The sequence below is a fragment of the Leptodactylus fuscus genome, chromosome 3 (genome assembly GCF_031893055.1).
Source record: "Leptodactylus fuscus isolate aLepFus1 chromosome 3, aLepFus1.hap2, whole genome shotgun sequence".
NCBI classification, from domain to species: domain Eukaryota; kingdom Metazoa; phylum Chordata; class Amphibia; order Anura; family Leptodactylidae; genus Leptodactylus; species Leptodactylus fuscus.
In genome coordinates, this window is record NC_134267.1 from 244,339,999 (window position 1) to 244,357,373 (window position 17,375).

At 48.3% G+C, this 17,375-nt stretch overlaps 1 protein-coding gene across 1 annotated transcript in view; it reads left to right on the forward strand.

Annotated features, from left to right (window-relative positions):
- The window catches only part of LOC142198416 (uncharacterized), a 357,171-nt gene that overhangs the window by 258,062 nt on the left and 81,734 nt on the right, over positions 1–17,375 (forward strand). The window lies entirely within an intron of this gene.

Genomic DNA, 17,375 nt, shown 5'->3' on the forward strand with positions numbered 1-17,375 from the left:
TATTACACCGAGGGGTTGAATAATAATTGACCCACACTTTTATGTTTAACATTTATTAAAATTTAACTGAGCAACATAACTTTTTGGTTTGTAAGATTTATGCATCTGTTACTAAATCCTGCTCTTGTTTGAAGTTTGAAGGCTCTAACTTATTTGCATCTTATCAAACCTGCTAAATCTGCAGGGGGTTGAATACTACTTGTAGGCACTGTATATAGTTATACTGCAGGGAGTTATAAGGAGAACAATGGTTTCTGATCAGATATTTACAACCTTCACCGGTTCATAGATTTACTTCTTTGTCACACTGTAATGTCTCATCTTCTCTCTCCATGTGTCCTCTGATTTGTGAAATGCTACAGTATATGTTGGTGCTATATAAATAAAGTTGTTATTATTAACAGGGCCACAGCAGGCTCTACCTTTAGGTTCTACCAGGAGTCCAGGGGCCACTTCTTAGGGCCTTTTTCATCTTCTTCGGAGTGGCCTGCTGGGGGCGCTGTATACCAGCCAGGGACAGAAATAGATTTAACAGGCTGGTTAGAAGGGCCGGCTCTGTGCTGGGGAGCCCCCTGGACCCAGTACAGGTGGTGGGTGACTGAAGGACACTGTCCATGGTGAGCTCCATGCTGGAGAACAACTCCCCTCCCACCCCCCCATATATGAGACCGTGATGGTACTGGGCAGTACTGTCAGTGACCGACTGCTTCACCCCAAGTGTGAGAAGGAGCCATCGGAGATCCAACCGCGGTCAGGCTGTAAAATCTACATCAGGCTGAGCGAAGACACTCCGCACACAGAACTAAGTGGTCCTGAAGTTGTGATATCCTTCCTATCTTATTACCTTTAGCTTTTTTTCTTGTATTATTAGTGTATTCTCTGTGCTGCTATAACACACTGAATATCCCCATGATGGGTCGTCGTCTTCTTCTTCTTCTTCTCCACCTCCTCCTCGATGATTTCGGGCCTCTTCTCTCTCCTGCACTACTAGGACAGTACTCCAGCTCATCCAGTCTCCTCCTCTTCTCCTCCAGACGCTCCTTCTCCTGAATGACCCACCAAGGATGGACAAGGCCAGGACTGAGATCACCAGAAGAATATTAGACTTCACCTTGGAGATCATCTCCCTGCTGAGCGGAGAGGTAACTGTACTACATTTCTATCATCTATCTGCTGAGCGGAGAGGTATCTGTACTACATTTCTATCATCTATCTGCTGAGCGGAGAGGTATCTGTACTACATTTCTATCATCTATCTGCTGAGCGGAGAGGTATCTGTACTACATTTCTATCATGTATCTGCTGAGCGGAGAGGTATCTGTACTACATTTCTATCATCTATCTGCTGAGCGGAGAGGTATCTGTACTACATTTCTATCATCTATCTGATGAGCGGAGAGGTATCTGTACTACATTTCTATCATCTATCTGCTGAGCGGAGAGGTATCTGTACTACATTTCTATCACCTGCCTGCTGAGCGGAGAGGTATCTGTACTACATTTCTATCATCTATCTGCTGAGCGGAGAGGTATCTGTACTACATTTCTATCATCTATCTGCTGAGCGGAGAGGTATCTGTACTACATTTCTATCATCTATCTGCTGAGCGGAGAGGTATCTGTACTACATTTCTATCATCTATCTGCTGAGCGGAGAGGTATCTGTACTACATTTCTATCATCTATCTGATGAGCGGAGAGGTATCTGTACTACATTTCTATCATCTATCTGCTGAGCGGAGAGGTATCTGTACTACATTTCTATCATCTATCTGCTGAGCGGAGAGGTATCTGTACTACATTTCTATCATCTCCCTTTTGAGCGGAGAGGTATCTGTACTACATTTCTATCATCTCCCTGCTGAGCGGAGAGGTAACTGTACTACATTTCTATCATCTATCTGCTGAGCGGAGAGGTATCTGTACTACATTTCTATCATCTCCCTGCTGAGCGGAGAGGTATCTGTACTACATTTCTATCATCTATCTGCTGAGCGGAGAGGTATCTGTACTACATTTCTATCATCTCCCTGCTGAGCGGAGAGGTATCTGTACTACATTTCTATCATCTATCTGCTGAGCAGAGAGGTATCTGTACTACATTTCTATCATCTATCTGCTGAGCGGAGAGGTATCTGTACTACATTTCTATCATCTCCCTGCTGAGCGGAGAGGTATCTGTACTACATTTCTATCATCTATCTGCTGAGCGGAGAGGTATCTGTACTACATTTCTATCATCTATCTGCTGAGCGGAGAGGTATCTGTACTACATTTCTATCATCTATCTGCTGAGCGGAGAGGTATCTGTACTACATTTCTATCATCTATCTGCTGAGCGGAGAGGTATCTGTACTACATTTCTATCATCTATCTGCTGAGCGGAGAGGTATCTGTACTACATTTCTATCATCTATCTGCGGAGCGGAGAGGTATCTGTACTACATTTCTATCATCTATCTGCTGAGCGGAGAGGTATCTGTACTACATTTCTATCATCTATCTGCTGAGCGGAGAGGTATCTGTACTACATTTCTATCATCTATCTGCTGAGCGGAGAGGTATCTGTACTACATTTCTATCATCTATCTGCTGAGCGGAGAGGTATCTGTACTACATTTCTATCATCTATTGTCTCTCCATACACAGGAATACTCACTGGTGAAAAAGACATCAGGGGACTGTGTGGCCCTCAGCAGCCGGGGCCCCATCACAGAGCCAGGAGGAGGAGGGAGCAGGAGCCGGGGCCCCATCACAGAGCCAGGAGGAGGAGGGAGCAGGAGCCGGGGCCCCATCACAGCCCCTCCCCCTCTCTCCCTGATACATGAGCAGAAGATTCTAGAACTCACCAACAAGATGCTGGAGCTGCTGACTGGAGAGGTGACACTGCTGGGAATGCTGGGAAATTCTCCAGTAACAGCACTGGAGGGGGAGGGGTGATGACTGTATCATTGTGTTGTCAGGTTCCTATAAGGTGTCAGGATGTCGCTGTCTATTTCTCCATGGAGGAGTGGGAGTATTTAGAAGGACACGAGAATCGGTACAAGGAGGTGATGATGGAGGACCCCCGGCCCCCCCGGACATCACATGGTAAGAGGAGATATATATATATATTATATACAGACCCCCGGCCCCCCCGGACATCACATGGTAAGAGGAGATATATATATATTATATACAGACCCCCGGCCCCCCCGGACATCACATGGTAAGAGGAGATATATATATATTACTAGAGGGAGGACCCGGCTTCGCACGGGTATATTACATTTTATGTTTGTGTAGTGGCCCCATAAGAATTGTGTCAGGATACGGAGTCGCCGCGGTCTCCTTGCTGCGTGTTAGGAGTTCTATTGGGTGTGTTTCTCTGCTGCTATTTAATCCCCACCCAGGCATGGATCCTTGCCAGCCATTCACTTTGTGTTTCCTGGTTCCTCTGCTCAGTCTGATTCCCTGTCTGTTTGTATTCCATATGTTTCTTGGTTTTTAGACCCGGCTTGTATTTTTGACTCTCCCTTGTCTTTTGATTCGGTACCTTTATTATATCTCCTGGCTTGACCTCTTGCTCGTCTGACCTCGCCTTCTCTTCTGTGTCTTGCTGGGACTTGTGGTCCTCCCTGGTTCCATGCTGTTTAGTCTTTTGTTTTGCATTGCATTTACACTGTGCTTTCTGTTTAGGTGTGACCTCCGTGACTCCAGTCCCTAGGACTTTCAGGGCCTCCTCTCCCCTTATCCTAGCCGCCGGGATAGAAGTTTAGGAGTCGCGGTAGGCACACTTCAATTAGGAAGTGCATTGGTCTGCCTCATCTCAGATATTACAGCATAGTTATAGCTGCAGGGCCTGCGACCCCTTTTGTCATTAGTTGCACAGTGTTGCTTTCCCAGCTGTGTCACTTTGCACTGCCTGACCCTGACTCCAATCCTTACAAATTGTCCAGTTTTGCACTGATGTATTTTGTATGTGGTTTGTGTGTATGTCCATGTTTGAATGTCAGTGAAAAACCTGTGATCAGTTGCTATGGATACCTGGAGTAAAGCTGTATCTAATCCTTCCCCGTGTAGTACTGTGTTTAGATGCAAGTATCCAATCCTTGTTGGTGTGGTACTGTGTGCAGACGCGCGTATCTAATCCTACGGAATTTGGTACTGTGTGCAGACGCTTTTATCTAATACTCTGGCGTGTGGAACTGTGTGCAGATGCGCGTATCTAATCTTACGGCAAGTGGTACTGTGTGCAGACACACGTATCTAATCCTATGGCGTGTACAACTGTGTGAAGACACGTGTATGTAATCCTCCCCTGTGTGGTATTGTGTGAAGAGGCGCGTATCTAAACCTACGGCGTGTGGAACTGTGTGTAGACACGCGTATCCAATCCCCTGGCATGTGGTACTGTGTGCAGACGCGTGTATCTAATCCTCCCTGTGTGGTACTGTGTGCAGACGTGCATATCTAATCCTCCCCCGTGTGATACTGTGTGCTGAGACGCGTATCTAATTCTCTGGCTTGTGGTACTGTGTGCAGAGGCATGTATCTAATCCTCCAAAGTGTGATACTGTGTGCACACACATGTATCTAATCCTCCCCTGTGTGGTATTGTGTGAAGAGATGCGTATCTAATCCTTCGGTGTGTGGAACTATGTGTAGACGCGCGTATCTAATCCTACTGCATGTGGTACTGTGTGCAGACACGTGTATCTAATCCTATGGCATGTACAACTGTGTGCAGACGCGCGTATCTAATCCTCTGGAGTGTGGAACTATGTGTAGACGCGTGTATCTAATCCTACAGTATGTGATACTCTGTGCAGACTTGTGTATCTAATCCTATGGCGTGTACAAATGTGTGCAGACGTGCATATCTAATCCTACGGCATGTGGTACTGTGTGCAGACGCTTGTATCTAATCCTATGGCATGTACAACTGTGTGAAGACACGTGTATCTAATCCTCCCCTGTGTGGTATTGTGTGAAGAGGCGCGTATATAATCCTACGGCGTGTGGAACTGTGTGTAGACGCGCATATCTAATCCTCCCCTGTGTGATACTGTGTGTGGAGACACGTATCTAATTCTCTGGCTTGTGGTACTGTTTGCACAGGCATGTATCTAATCCTCCCCTGTATAGTATTGTGTGAAGAGGCACGTATCTAATCCTTCGGCATGTGGTACTGTGTGCAGACACACATATCTAATCCTATGGCATGTGGTACTGTGTGTAGACGCGCGTATCTAATCCTACGGCATGTGGTACTCTGTGCAGACATGTGTATCTAATCCTATGGCGTGTACAAATGTGTGCAGACGCGCGTATCTAATCCTCTGGGGTGTGGAACTGTGTGTAGACGCGCGTATCTAATCCTACGGCATGTGGTACTGTGTGCAGACGCGTGTATCTAATCCTATGGCGTGTACAACTGTGTGCAGACGCGTGTATCTAATCCTCTGGAGTGTGGAACTGTGTGTAGATGCGCGTATCTAATCCTACGGCATGTGGTACTGTGTGCAGACACACATATCTAATCCTATGGCATGTGGTACTGTGTGTAGACGCGCGTATCTAATCCTACGGCATGTGGTACTCTGTGCAGACGTGTGTATCTAATCCTATGGCGTGTACAAATGTGTGCAGACGCGCGTATCTAATCCCCTTGGGTGTGGAACTGTGTGTAGACGCGCGTATCTAATCCTACGGCATGTGGTACTGTGTGCAGACGCGTGTATCTAATCCTATGGCATGTACAACTGTGTGAAGACACGTGTATCTAATCCTCCCCTGTGTGGTATTGTGTGAAGAGGCGCGTATCTAATCCTACGGCATGTGGAACTGTGTGTAGATGCGCGTATCCAATCCCCCGGCATGTGGTACTGTGTGCAGACGCGCGTATCTAATCCTATGGCATGTGGTACTGTGTGTAGACACGTGTATCTAATCCTCCCTGTCACGGAGCAAAAGGTATACGTCTTCCTCCGGATGGTCTTTTGAATCAACACGGACGCAAGAGGTCGGGAGACAACAGCAATTTATTGTAATCCACAAAGTTAGTAGCCGGCGGCGGTCACATCAACCGTAATAACAATAAGTCCACAGAAGTCACAATCCAATGATAGCTTTGGTTCCTTGGTCCTGTAACTAAATTCTGGCTCTCTGCAGAGCTGTGCACAGGCCGGCTAACACATACTAACTCCAGCTACAACTATATACTAAAACTGTTACACCTATATCTGTGGGTGGGAAGGGCTGAGTCACAGATCCTTCCCCCCTCACCTATACCAAGGAGAGCAGACTCCCTGTCTACTATGGACAATGCACCATCCAACATCTTCTTGGAGACACTGATCAGATTATCTCCACCCATTGTCCTCACTAGTTAGAGGTATTTGCATACAATGTGCTAACACACTAGACCCGAATCAGCCAACTACACACTGATGTTTACAACAGGTTAGAGAATACATTCCACATGAAATATATATTACACATTGCCTATAGTATAGACTCTAACCATCCCGTGACAACCCCTCCCCCTCTCAAAACATGTGCATGACACAATTGGCCTACACAGGTAAATTGGGGAATGCACATCAGTCTCTATAGCTCATATGTCCTCCTGCCGGGATAACCCATCCGCGTTCTGGTGTTGGTTCCCTCGGCGGTACTGAATGGTAAAGTTGTAGGGTTGAAGGGCTGGCATCTGTCAGAAAATCCGGTCGATCCATGTTGGCTTCTCCCTGAGCTTGGCTTCGGGTCACTGCTCCCACAAAGTGGCACTGTAGATTTCCAACATCGTTGCCTAACAGAACATCGGCCGGCAGCCCGCTCATCACACCAATTGTGCATCGTTTTGGTCCATAACCATAGTCGAGTTCCACGGTAGCTTTAGGAATACGTCTTTGAGTACCCCCTGCCAACTTGATAGAAATGCCAGGACCCTCCTCTAGGGCCTCGGGTCGCACAACTCGGGGGTCCGCTACCGTTAGGAAAGCTCCCGAGTCCCGGAATCCAACAACTGTTCGGCCATCCAGTAGGACCTCCTGCAAGTGCTTCCTCTGAAGGTTTGCGGGATGTGTGGCGGAAGGCTGAATCCCATAGACCCCTGGAGGTGGAACAGATGTGTCATTCATGGAGTCATCTGGAAATGGGGCCAAACTTTCTGTCCTAGGAGTGGTTCCCAGGTAGTGAATAGGCCGGGATGCCACGGTGGCCCGTGCCCCCATGTTAACAGGGCAACTAGCTTGCAAATGTCCAGGCCGCCCGCACCCAAAACATCTGCGTTCTAGCATTCTTCCAGTAGGTCGTTGTCTAGGGACAGGGTTGTTCATAGCTGGAGGCCGATGGGCTGGGGCAGGGGTAGAGGGGGAATTGTAATCCTGAGGCCGGGCACGAAAGGTGGTTGGCTGGCTGAAGGGTGTCTGGCGGACTGTGGTAGTTTTCCGCTCCTCTGCAAACAACCTCTTCCACTGCGGCTTGATGGTCAGGCCCTCATCTGCAAGAGAAGCAGCTTGCTCAACTGTGGCTGGGTTCCGTTCCAGCACCCACTCACGGATCTCAGCGGGGCACTGGGAAAAGAACTGTTCCTTAAGTATGACTTGGAGGATCTTATCGACTGTGACAGCCTCCTCTCCTTCTAGCCAGCGCTTGCATGCTTGCTTCAACTTGTGGGCGAACATGTGGAAGGAGCTTCCCCCATTGTAAGACAAAGAGCGGAACTGAACTCGGTAGGTCTCTGGAGTGACTGCATAATACTTCTGCACCGCTCTTTTAATGGCCTCATAGTCCCGCTGATCACTAGGGTCCATGGCTCTGAGAGCTTCCGCAGCCCCATCTCGTAGGTGCCCCACCAGATACCGGACCCAATCCTTCTCTGGGACTTCCATCAGGTGGCACTGGTGTTCGAAGTCCTGAAAATATCCATCAACATCCCCAGCCGCTTCCTCAAAGGTCTTGAAGTGTTTATGGGAGACATATGGTGGTTCTCTCACTGTTGGGCTGGGGGTCGACGTTTGATTATAATTCCTCATAGTTATCTCAGCCATTCGCATTTCATGCGCCATTCTTTCCTTTTCATGCGCCATTCTCTGTTCCTCCTTCTCCGTTTCCTGAGCCCTCTGTAATGCTCTACTCCTTTGCTCTGCAGTTGCTCCTAGCCCCAGCACTGCCAATTCCTCCTCATACAAAACAACCCATCTGCTCTTTTGGGTCTGTACCTGCCACTCCCGTATCTCTACTGTCTCTTGGGGGCAGCCCTCCTCATGGTCGCTTTGCAGGGTCATCTCCTCCAGTGCCTCGATCAGTTGATCTTTCGTTCTTCCCTGGTAACTCAGGTTTAGTTCCCGGGCCCTTACTTGTAGACTTGCCATAGTCCAGTTCCTGTATTCTGAGGTTGTGGCTCCATTAATCGCTGGGCTGCTGTAGTCCATCTCGCTGTCCGCTGTTGATCCCACCGCTGCCAACCAGTTGTCACGGAGCAAAAGGTATACGTCTTCCTCCGGATGGTCTTTTGAATCAACACGGACGCAAGAGGTCGGGAGACAACAGCAATTTATTGTAATCCACAAAGTTAGTAGCCGGCGGCGGTCACATCAACCGTAATAACAATAAGTCCACAGAAGTCACAATCCAATGATAGCTTTGGTTCCTTGGTCCTGTAACTAAATTCTGGCTCTCTGCAGAGCTGTGCACAGGCCGGCTAACACATACTAACTGCTAGCTATATACTATATACTAAACTGTTACACCTATACCTGGGGGTGGGAAGGGCTGAGCCACAGATCCTTCCCCCCTCACCTATGCCAAGGAGAGCAGACTCCCTGTCTACTATGGACAATGCACCATCCAACATCTTCTTGGAGACACTGATCAGATTATCTCCACCCATTGTCCTCACTAGTTAGAGGTATTTGCATACAATGTGCTAACACACTAGACCCGAATCAGCCAACTACACACTGATGTTTACAACAGGTTAGAGAATACATTCCACATGAAATATATATTACACATTGCCTATAGTATAGACTCTAACCATCCCGTGACACTCCCCCGTGTGGTACTGTGTGCAGACGTGCATATCTAATCCTGCCCCCGTGTGATACTGTGTGCTGAAACGCGTATCTAATTCTCTGGCTTGTGGTACTGTGTGCAGAGGCATGTATCTAATCCTCCCCTGTGTGGTATTGTGTGTAGACGCACGTATCTAATCCTACTGCATGTGGTACTGTGTGCAGACACGTGTATCTAATCCTATGGCGTGTACAACTGTGTGCAGATGCGTGTATCTAATCCTCTGGAGTGTGGAACTGTGTGTAGACGCGTGTATCTAATCCTACGGCATGTGGTACTCTGTGCAGACGCACGTATCAAATCCTTCAGTGTGTGGAACTGTGTGCAGACCCGTGTATCTAATCCTGTGGCGTGTGATACTGTGTGCTGATCTGTGTATCTAATCCTCTGATGTGTGTATCTCAGTTTGGATATCAGGGTTGTATTGTGTATGTGGAGTGACCGTGTGTATTGCAGTTGGAATATGAATGAAAGACTTGCAGGTTTGTATTGGCTAAGGGGGGGGGCACCGTGTTTGGAATGCTGTATCTCAGCAACGGTACGTCCGAGTGAGTTGGAGTCTCGTCTTAAACCTTCCCGGATACCTGAAGTATCTCTGTACCAAATTTGGTGAAGATCGATCCAGTCGTTTGGTTCGCATTAGAGAACAGACAGACAGACAGACAGACGGACAGACAAGAATTCATTTTTATAAGATAGAGAGAAGAGATACAGACCCCCGGCCCCCCCGGACATCACATGGTAAGAGGAGATATATATATTACTAGAGGGAGGACCCGGCTTCGCACGGGTATATTACATGTTATGTTTGTGTAGTAGCCCCATAAGAATTGTCCACTTTTGCACTGGTGTATTTTGTATGTGGTTTGTGTGTATGTCCATAAGCGTCATGTGATTATGTGTATCTCATTTTGGATATCAGTGAAAAACCTGTGATCAGTTGTTATGGATACCTGGAGTAAAGCTGTATCTATAATCCTTCCCCGTGTAGTACTGTGTTTAGACGCAAGTATCTAATCCTTGTTGGTGTGGTACTGTGTGCAGATGTGTGTATCTAATCCTCCCCCGTTTGGCATTGTGTGAAAAGGCACATATCTAATCCTCCGGTAAATGAAACTGTGTGTAGACGTGCATATCTAATCTTGCGGTATGTGGTACTATGTGCAGGCGTGTGTATCTAATCCTCTGGCGTGTGGTACTGTGTGCAGACAGGTGTATCTAATCCCTGGCGTGAGGTACTGTGCGCAGATGCGCGTATCTAATCCTCCCCCGTGTGGTATTGTGTGCTGAGACGCGTATCTAATTATCTGCCATGTGGTACTGTGTGCAGATGCATGTATCTAATCCTCCAAAGTGTGGTACTGTGTTCAGACGCATGTATCTAATCCTCCCCTGTGTGGTATTGTGTGAAGAGGCGCGTATCTAATCCTTCGGCGTGTGGAACTGTGTGCAGACGCGCATATCTAATCCTACAGCATGTGGTACTGTGTGCAGATGCGTGTATCTAATCCTATGGCATGTGGTACTGTGTGTAGACACGTGTATCTAATCCTATGGCATGTGGTACTGTGTGAAGACACGTGTATCTAATCCTCCCCTGTGTGGTATTCTGTGAAGAGGCGCGTATCTAATCCTATGGCGTGTGGAACTGTGTGTAGACGCGCGTATCCAATCCCCCGGCATGTGGTACTGTGTGCAGACGCGCGTATCTAATCCTCACCCGTGTGGTACTGTGTGCAGACGCGCGTATCTAATCCTCACCCTTGTGATACTGTGTGCGGAGACGTGTATCTAATCCTCCCCCATGTGATACTATGTGCAGATGCGTGTATCTAATCCTCCCCTGTGTGGTACTGTGTGCGGAAATGCGTATCTAATTCTCTGGCTTGTGGTACTGTGTGCAGAAGCATGTATCTAATCCTCCAAAGTGTGGTACTGTGTACACACACACGTATCTAATCCTCCCTTGTGTGGTATTGTGTGAACAGGCGCGTATCTAATCCTTTGGCGTGTGGAACTATGTGTAGACGCGCGTATCTAATCCTACTGCATGTGGAACTGTGTGCAGATGCGCGTATCTAATCCTCTGGAGTGTGGTACTGTGTGTAGACGCGCGTATCTAATCCTACGGCAAGTGGTACTGTGTGCAGACACACGTATCTAATCCTACGGCAAGTGGTACTGTGTGCAGACACGTGTATCTAATCCTATGGCGTGTACAACTGTGTGCAGATGCGCATATCTAATCCTACGGCATGTGGTACTGTGTGTAGACGCGCATATCTAATCCTCCCCCGTGTGGTACTGTGTGCAGACGCGCGTATCTAATTCTCTGGCTTGTGGTACTGTGTGCAGAGGCATGTATCTAATCCTCCCCTGTGTGGTATTGTGTGAAGAGGCGCGTATCTAATCCTTCAGCGTGTGAAACTATGTGTAGATGCGCGTATCTAATTCTACGGCTTGTGGTACTGTGTGCAGACGCGTGTATCTAATCCTATGGCGTGTACAACTGTGTGAAGACACGTGTATCTAATCCTCCCCTGTGTGGTATTGTGTGAAGAGGCGCATATCTAATCCTATGGCATGTGGAACTATGTGTAGACGCGCGTATCCAATCCCCCAGCATGTAGTACTGTGTGCAGACGCGCGTATCTAATCCTCCCCCGTGTGGTACCGTGTACAAACGCGCGTATCTAATCCTCTCCCGTGTGATACTGTGTGCGGAGACACATATCTAATTCTCTGGCTTGTGGTACTGTGTGCAGAGGCATGTATCTAATCCTCCAAAGTGTGGTACTGTGTGCACACACACGTATCTAATCCTCCCTTGTGTGGTATTGTGTGAAGAGGCGCGTATCGAATCCTACGGGGTGTGGAATTATGTGTAGACGCGCGTATCTAATCCTACAGCATGTGGTACTGTGAACAGACTCGTGTATCTAATCCTCCCCTGTGTGGTATTGTGTGAAGAGGCGTGTATCTAATCCTCTGGCATGTGGTACTGTGTGCAGACGTGTGTATCTAATCCTATGGCGTGTTCAACTGTGTGCAGACGCGCGTATCTAATCCTCTGGTGTGTGGAACAGTATGTAGACGTGTGTATCTAATCCTACAGCATGTGGTACTCTGTGCAGACGTGTGTATCTAATCCTATGGCGTGTACAACTGTGTGAAGACACGTGTATCTAATCCTCCCGTGTGGTATTGTGTGAAGAGGCGCATATCTAATCCTATGGCGTGTGGAACTGTGTAGACGCGCGTATCCAATCCCCCGGCATGTGGTACTGTGTGCACACACACGTATCTAATCCTCCCCTGTGTGGTATTGTGTGAAGAGGCACGTATCTAATCCTTCGGCGTGTGGAACTATGTGTAGACGCGTGTATCTAATCCTACTGCATGTGGTACTGTGTGCAGACGCGTGTATCTAATCCTATGGCGTGTACAACTGTGTGCAGACGCGTATATCTAATCCTCTGGAGTGTGGAACTGTATGTAGACGCGTGTATCTAATCCTACGGCATGTGGTACTCTGTGCAGATGTGTGTATCTAATCCTTTGGCGTGTACAAATGTGTGCAGATGCGCGTATCTAATCCTCTGGAGTGTGGAACTGTGTGTAGACGCGTGTATCTAATCCTACGGCATGTGGTACTCTGTGCAGATGTGTGTATCTAATCCTATGGCGTGTACAAATGTGTGCAGATGCGCGTATCTAATCCTCTAGAGTGTGGAACTGTGTGTAGATGCGCATATCTAATCCTACGGCAAGTGGTACTGTGTGCAGACACGCGTATCTATTCCTACGGCATGTGGTACTGTGTGTAGATGCGCGTATCTAATCCTACGGCATGTGGTACTCTGTGGAAACGCATGTATCTAATCCTATGGCGTGTACAACTGTGTGAAGACACGTGTATCTGATCCTCCCCTGTGTGGTATTGTGTGAAGAGGCGCGTATCTAATCCTATGGCGTGTGGAACTGTGTGTAGATGCGCATATCCAATCCCCCGGCATGTGGTACTGTGTGCAGACGCGCGTATCTAATCCTATGGCGTGTGGTACTATGTGTAGACGCACGTATCTAATCCTCCCCCTTGTGGTACTGTGTGCAGACGCGCAAATCTAATCCTCCCCCGTGTGATACTGTGTGCGGAGACACGTATCTAATTCTCTGGCTTGTGGTATTTTGTGCAGAGGCATGTATCTAATCCTCCAAAGTGTGGTACTGTGTGCACACACACACGTATCTAATCCTCCCTTGTGTGGTATTGTGTGAAGAGGCGCGTATCTAATCCTTCGGCGTGTGGAACTATGTGTAGACACGCTTATCAAATCCTACAGCATGTGGTACTGTGTGCAGACGCTTGTATCTAATCCTCCCCTGTGTGGTATTGTGTGAAGAGGTGCGAATCTAATCCTAAGGCATGTGGAACTGTGTGTAGACGCACGTATCTAATCCTACAGCATGTGGTACTCTGTGCAGACGCGTGTATCTAATCCTATGGCGTGTACAACTGTGTGCAGATGCGCGTATCTAATCCTCTGGAGTGTGGAACTGTGTGTAGACGCCTGTATCTAATCCTTCAGTGTGTGGAACTGTGTGCAGAAGTGCGTATTTAATCCTCTGGTTTGTGGGACTGTGTGCAGACGCGTGTATCTAATCCTCTGGCGTCTGATACTGTGTGCTGATCTGTGTATCTAATCCTCTGATGCCTGTATCTCAGTTTGGATATCAGTGTTGGGTTGTGTATGTGGAGTGACCGTGTGTATTGCAGTTGGAATATGAGTGAAAGTCTTGCAGGTTTATATTGGCTAATGGGGGGGGGGCACTGTGTTTGGAATGCTGTATCTCAGCAACGGTACATCCGAGCGAGTTGGAGTCTCGTCTTAAACCTTCCCGGATACCTGAAGTATCTCTGTACCAAATTTGGTGAAGATCGATCCAGTCATTTGGTTCGCATTAGAGAACAGACAGACAGACAGACAAGAATTAATTTTTATAATATAGGGAGACTAGAGGGATGACCCGGCTTCGCACGGGTATATTACAATTTATGTTTGTGTAGTGGCCCCATAAGAATTGTCCAATTTTGCACTGGTGTATTTTGTATGTGGTTTGTGTGTATGTCCATAAGCGTCATGTGATTATGTGGATCTCATTTTGGATGTCAGTGAAAAACCTGTGATTAGTTGTTATGGATACCTGGAGTAAAGCTGTATCTAATCCTTCCCTGTGTAGTACTGTGTTTAGATGCAAGTATCCAATCCTTGTTGGTGTGGTACTTTGTGCAGATGCACATATCTAATCCTCCTCATGTGGTATTGTGTGAAGAGGCGCATATCTAATCCTCCAGTAAGTGAAACTGTGTGCAGACACGCGTATCTAATGACTCTGGCGTGTGGTATTGTGTGCAGATGCGCGTATCTAATGCTCTGGCGTGTGGTACTGTGTGCAGATGCGCGTATCTAATCCTCCCCCATGTGGAACTGTGTGCTGAGACGTGTATCTAATTCTCTGGCATGTGGTACTGTGTGCAGAGGCCTGTATCTAATCCTCCAAAGTGTGGTACTGTGTTCAGATGCACGTATCTAATCCTCCCCTGTGTGGTATTGTGTGTAGACGCGCGTATCTAATCCTACAGCATGTGGTACTGTATGCAGACGTGTGTATCTAATCCTATGGCATGTACAACTGTGTGAAGATGCGTGTATTTATTCCTCTGACGTGTGGATCTGTAAGCAGACGCATGTATCTAATCCTACGGCATGTGGTACTGTGTGCAGACCTGCTTATCTAATTCTCTGGTGTGTGGAACTGTGTGCAGACGCACGTATTTAATCCTCCGGCGTGTGAAACTGTGTACAGATGCACGTATCTAATACTACGGCATGTGGTACAGTGTGCAGACGTGCGTTTCTAATTCTCCAGTGTATGGAACTGTGTGCAGATGTTAATATCCAATCCTTCGGCGTGTGGTACTGTGTGCAGATGCACGTATCTAATTCTCCCCTGTGTGGTATTGTGTGAAGAGGCGCGTATCTAATCCTACGGCGTGTGGAACTGTGTGTAGACGCACATATCTAATCCTACGGCATGTGGTACTGTGTGCAGACACGCGTATCTAATCCTCCGCTGTGTGGTATTGTGTGAAGAGGCGCGTATCTAATCCTTCGGCATGTGGAAATATGTGTAGACGCGTGTATCTAATCCTACGGCATGTGGTACTGTGTGCAGACGCGTGTATCTAATCCTATGGCGTGTACAACTGTGTTCAGACGCACGTATCTAATCCTCTGGAGTGTGGTACTGTGTGTAGATGCGTGTATCTAATCCTACGGCATGTGGTACTCTGTGCAGATGTGTGTATCTAATCCTATGGCATGTACAAATGTGTGCAGACGCGCGTATCTAATCCTCCAGAGTGTGGAACTGTGTGTAGACACGTGTATCTAATCCTACGGCATGTGGTACTGTGTGCAGACACGCGTATCTAATCATACGGCATGTGGTACTGTGTGCAGACGCGTGTATCTAATCCTATGGCGTGTACAACTGTGTGAAGACATGTGTATCTAATCCTGCGGCATGTCGAACTGTGTGTAGACGAGCGTATCTAATCCCCGGCATGTGGTACTGTGTGCAGACGCGCGTATCTAATCCCCCGGCATGTGGTACTGTGTGCAGACCCGTGTATCTAATTCTACAGCATGTGGTACTGTGTGTAGACGTGCGTATCTAATCCTACGGCATGTGGTACTGTGTGTAGATGCGCATATCTAATCCTACGGCATGTGGTACTGTGTGCAGATGCGTGTATCTATTCCTATGGCGTGTACAACTGTGTGAAGACACGTGTATCTAATCCTCCCCTGTGTGGTATTGTGTGAAGAGGCGCGTATCTAATCCTACGGCGTGTGAAACTGTGTGTAGACGCGCGTATCCAATCCCCCGGCATATGGTGCTGTGTGCAGATGCGCGTATCTAATCCTCCCCCATGTGGTACTGTGTGCAGACGCGTGTATCTAATTCTCCCCCGTGTGATACTGTGTGCTGAGACGCGTATCTAATTCTCTGGCTTGTGGTACTGTGTGCAGAAGCATGTATCTAATCCTCCAAAGCGTGGTACTGTGTGCACACACACGTATCTAATCCTCCCCTGTGTGGTATTAGCGGAGGGCCATGGCGGGGGTCCGGCTCCCGGGCACCTGCCATAGCCAATGCGCCGACATAAGCCGTCCAACAGCGGCGTATTAAGCCATGGTGCAGAGGGTTTCAAAGGGGAAGCGATGGCTGGTATTGCAATAGGAGGCGGCGTATATTGCGGGCGCGCGCCATAACAACCCCGGCGGTATGGGAGCTGGTAGTAGTGTGTGCTAGAGTGTGCAAGGGGAGGGCTATGGCGGGTGTCCGGCTCCCGGGCACCTGCCATAGCCAATGTGCCGACATAACTTCAGTGTGCAAGCGGAGGGCTATGGCGGGTGTCCGGCTCCCAGGCACCTGCCATAGCCAATGTGCCGCTGCCATAGCCAATGTGCCGACTTAAACCAGAGTGTGCAAGGGGAGGGCTATGGCGGGTGTCCGGCTCCCGGGCACCTGCCATAGCCAATGCGCCGACATAAGCCGTCCAACAGCGACGTATTAAGCCATGGTGCAGAGGGTTTCAAAGGGGAAGCGATGGCTGGTATAGCAATAGGAGGCGGCGTATATTGCGGGCGCGCGCCATAACAACCCCGGCGGTATGGGAGCTGGTAGTACGGCGTATGTGGGCAAAGTGTGAAGTGAGGTGCAAGTTATTGTGAGGTGTTTTGCGGAGGAGAATTAGATGGCTAGGGCAGTGAGGGAGATGGGTGTTATTATTGTTATGGGGTGTAAGGTGTTGGTGGTGTGTGGAAACAGTAAAGCGGAGTGTAGAGGCCAGAAGTCCTGATAATGAAAGCATGCTAGGGGAACTTACCAGTGTCGGGTAGGTGGAGGGATCGTGCAGACGAAGCAGCCGGGAGGTGTGAGTGCCGTCAGGGAGTGTTGCGGGCTGGAGCGAGGCTTTTGGTGCTGCGGCCTAAGGTGGAGGCGCAAAATGGTGGCGTGCTGGAAACACGTTGTGTATATGGCTGAGATGCGCATGTTCCTGGGAAGACAGTGTAGTGGCTGGGTGGGCGGTGCCGCGGATCCTCACAGCGGTGGGGGTCGGCAAAGATGGCTGTGCTGGACAGTGAAAGAGATAGCCTCCTGCTTTATGGGATTAGGTGAGGGTGAAAGTCCTAAAGTGTCTATAAAGGTGAGTGTGTGAGGTTAGGGGCTAGGCTATAGAG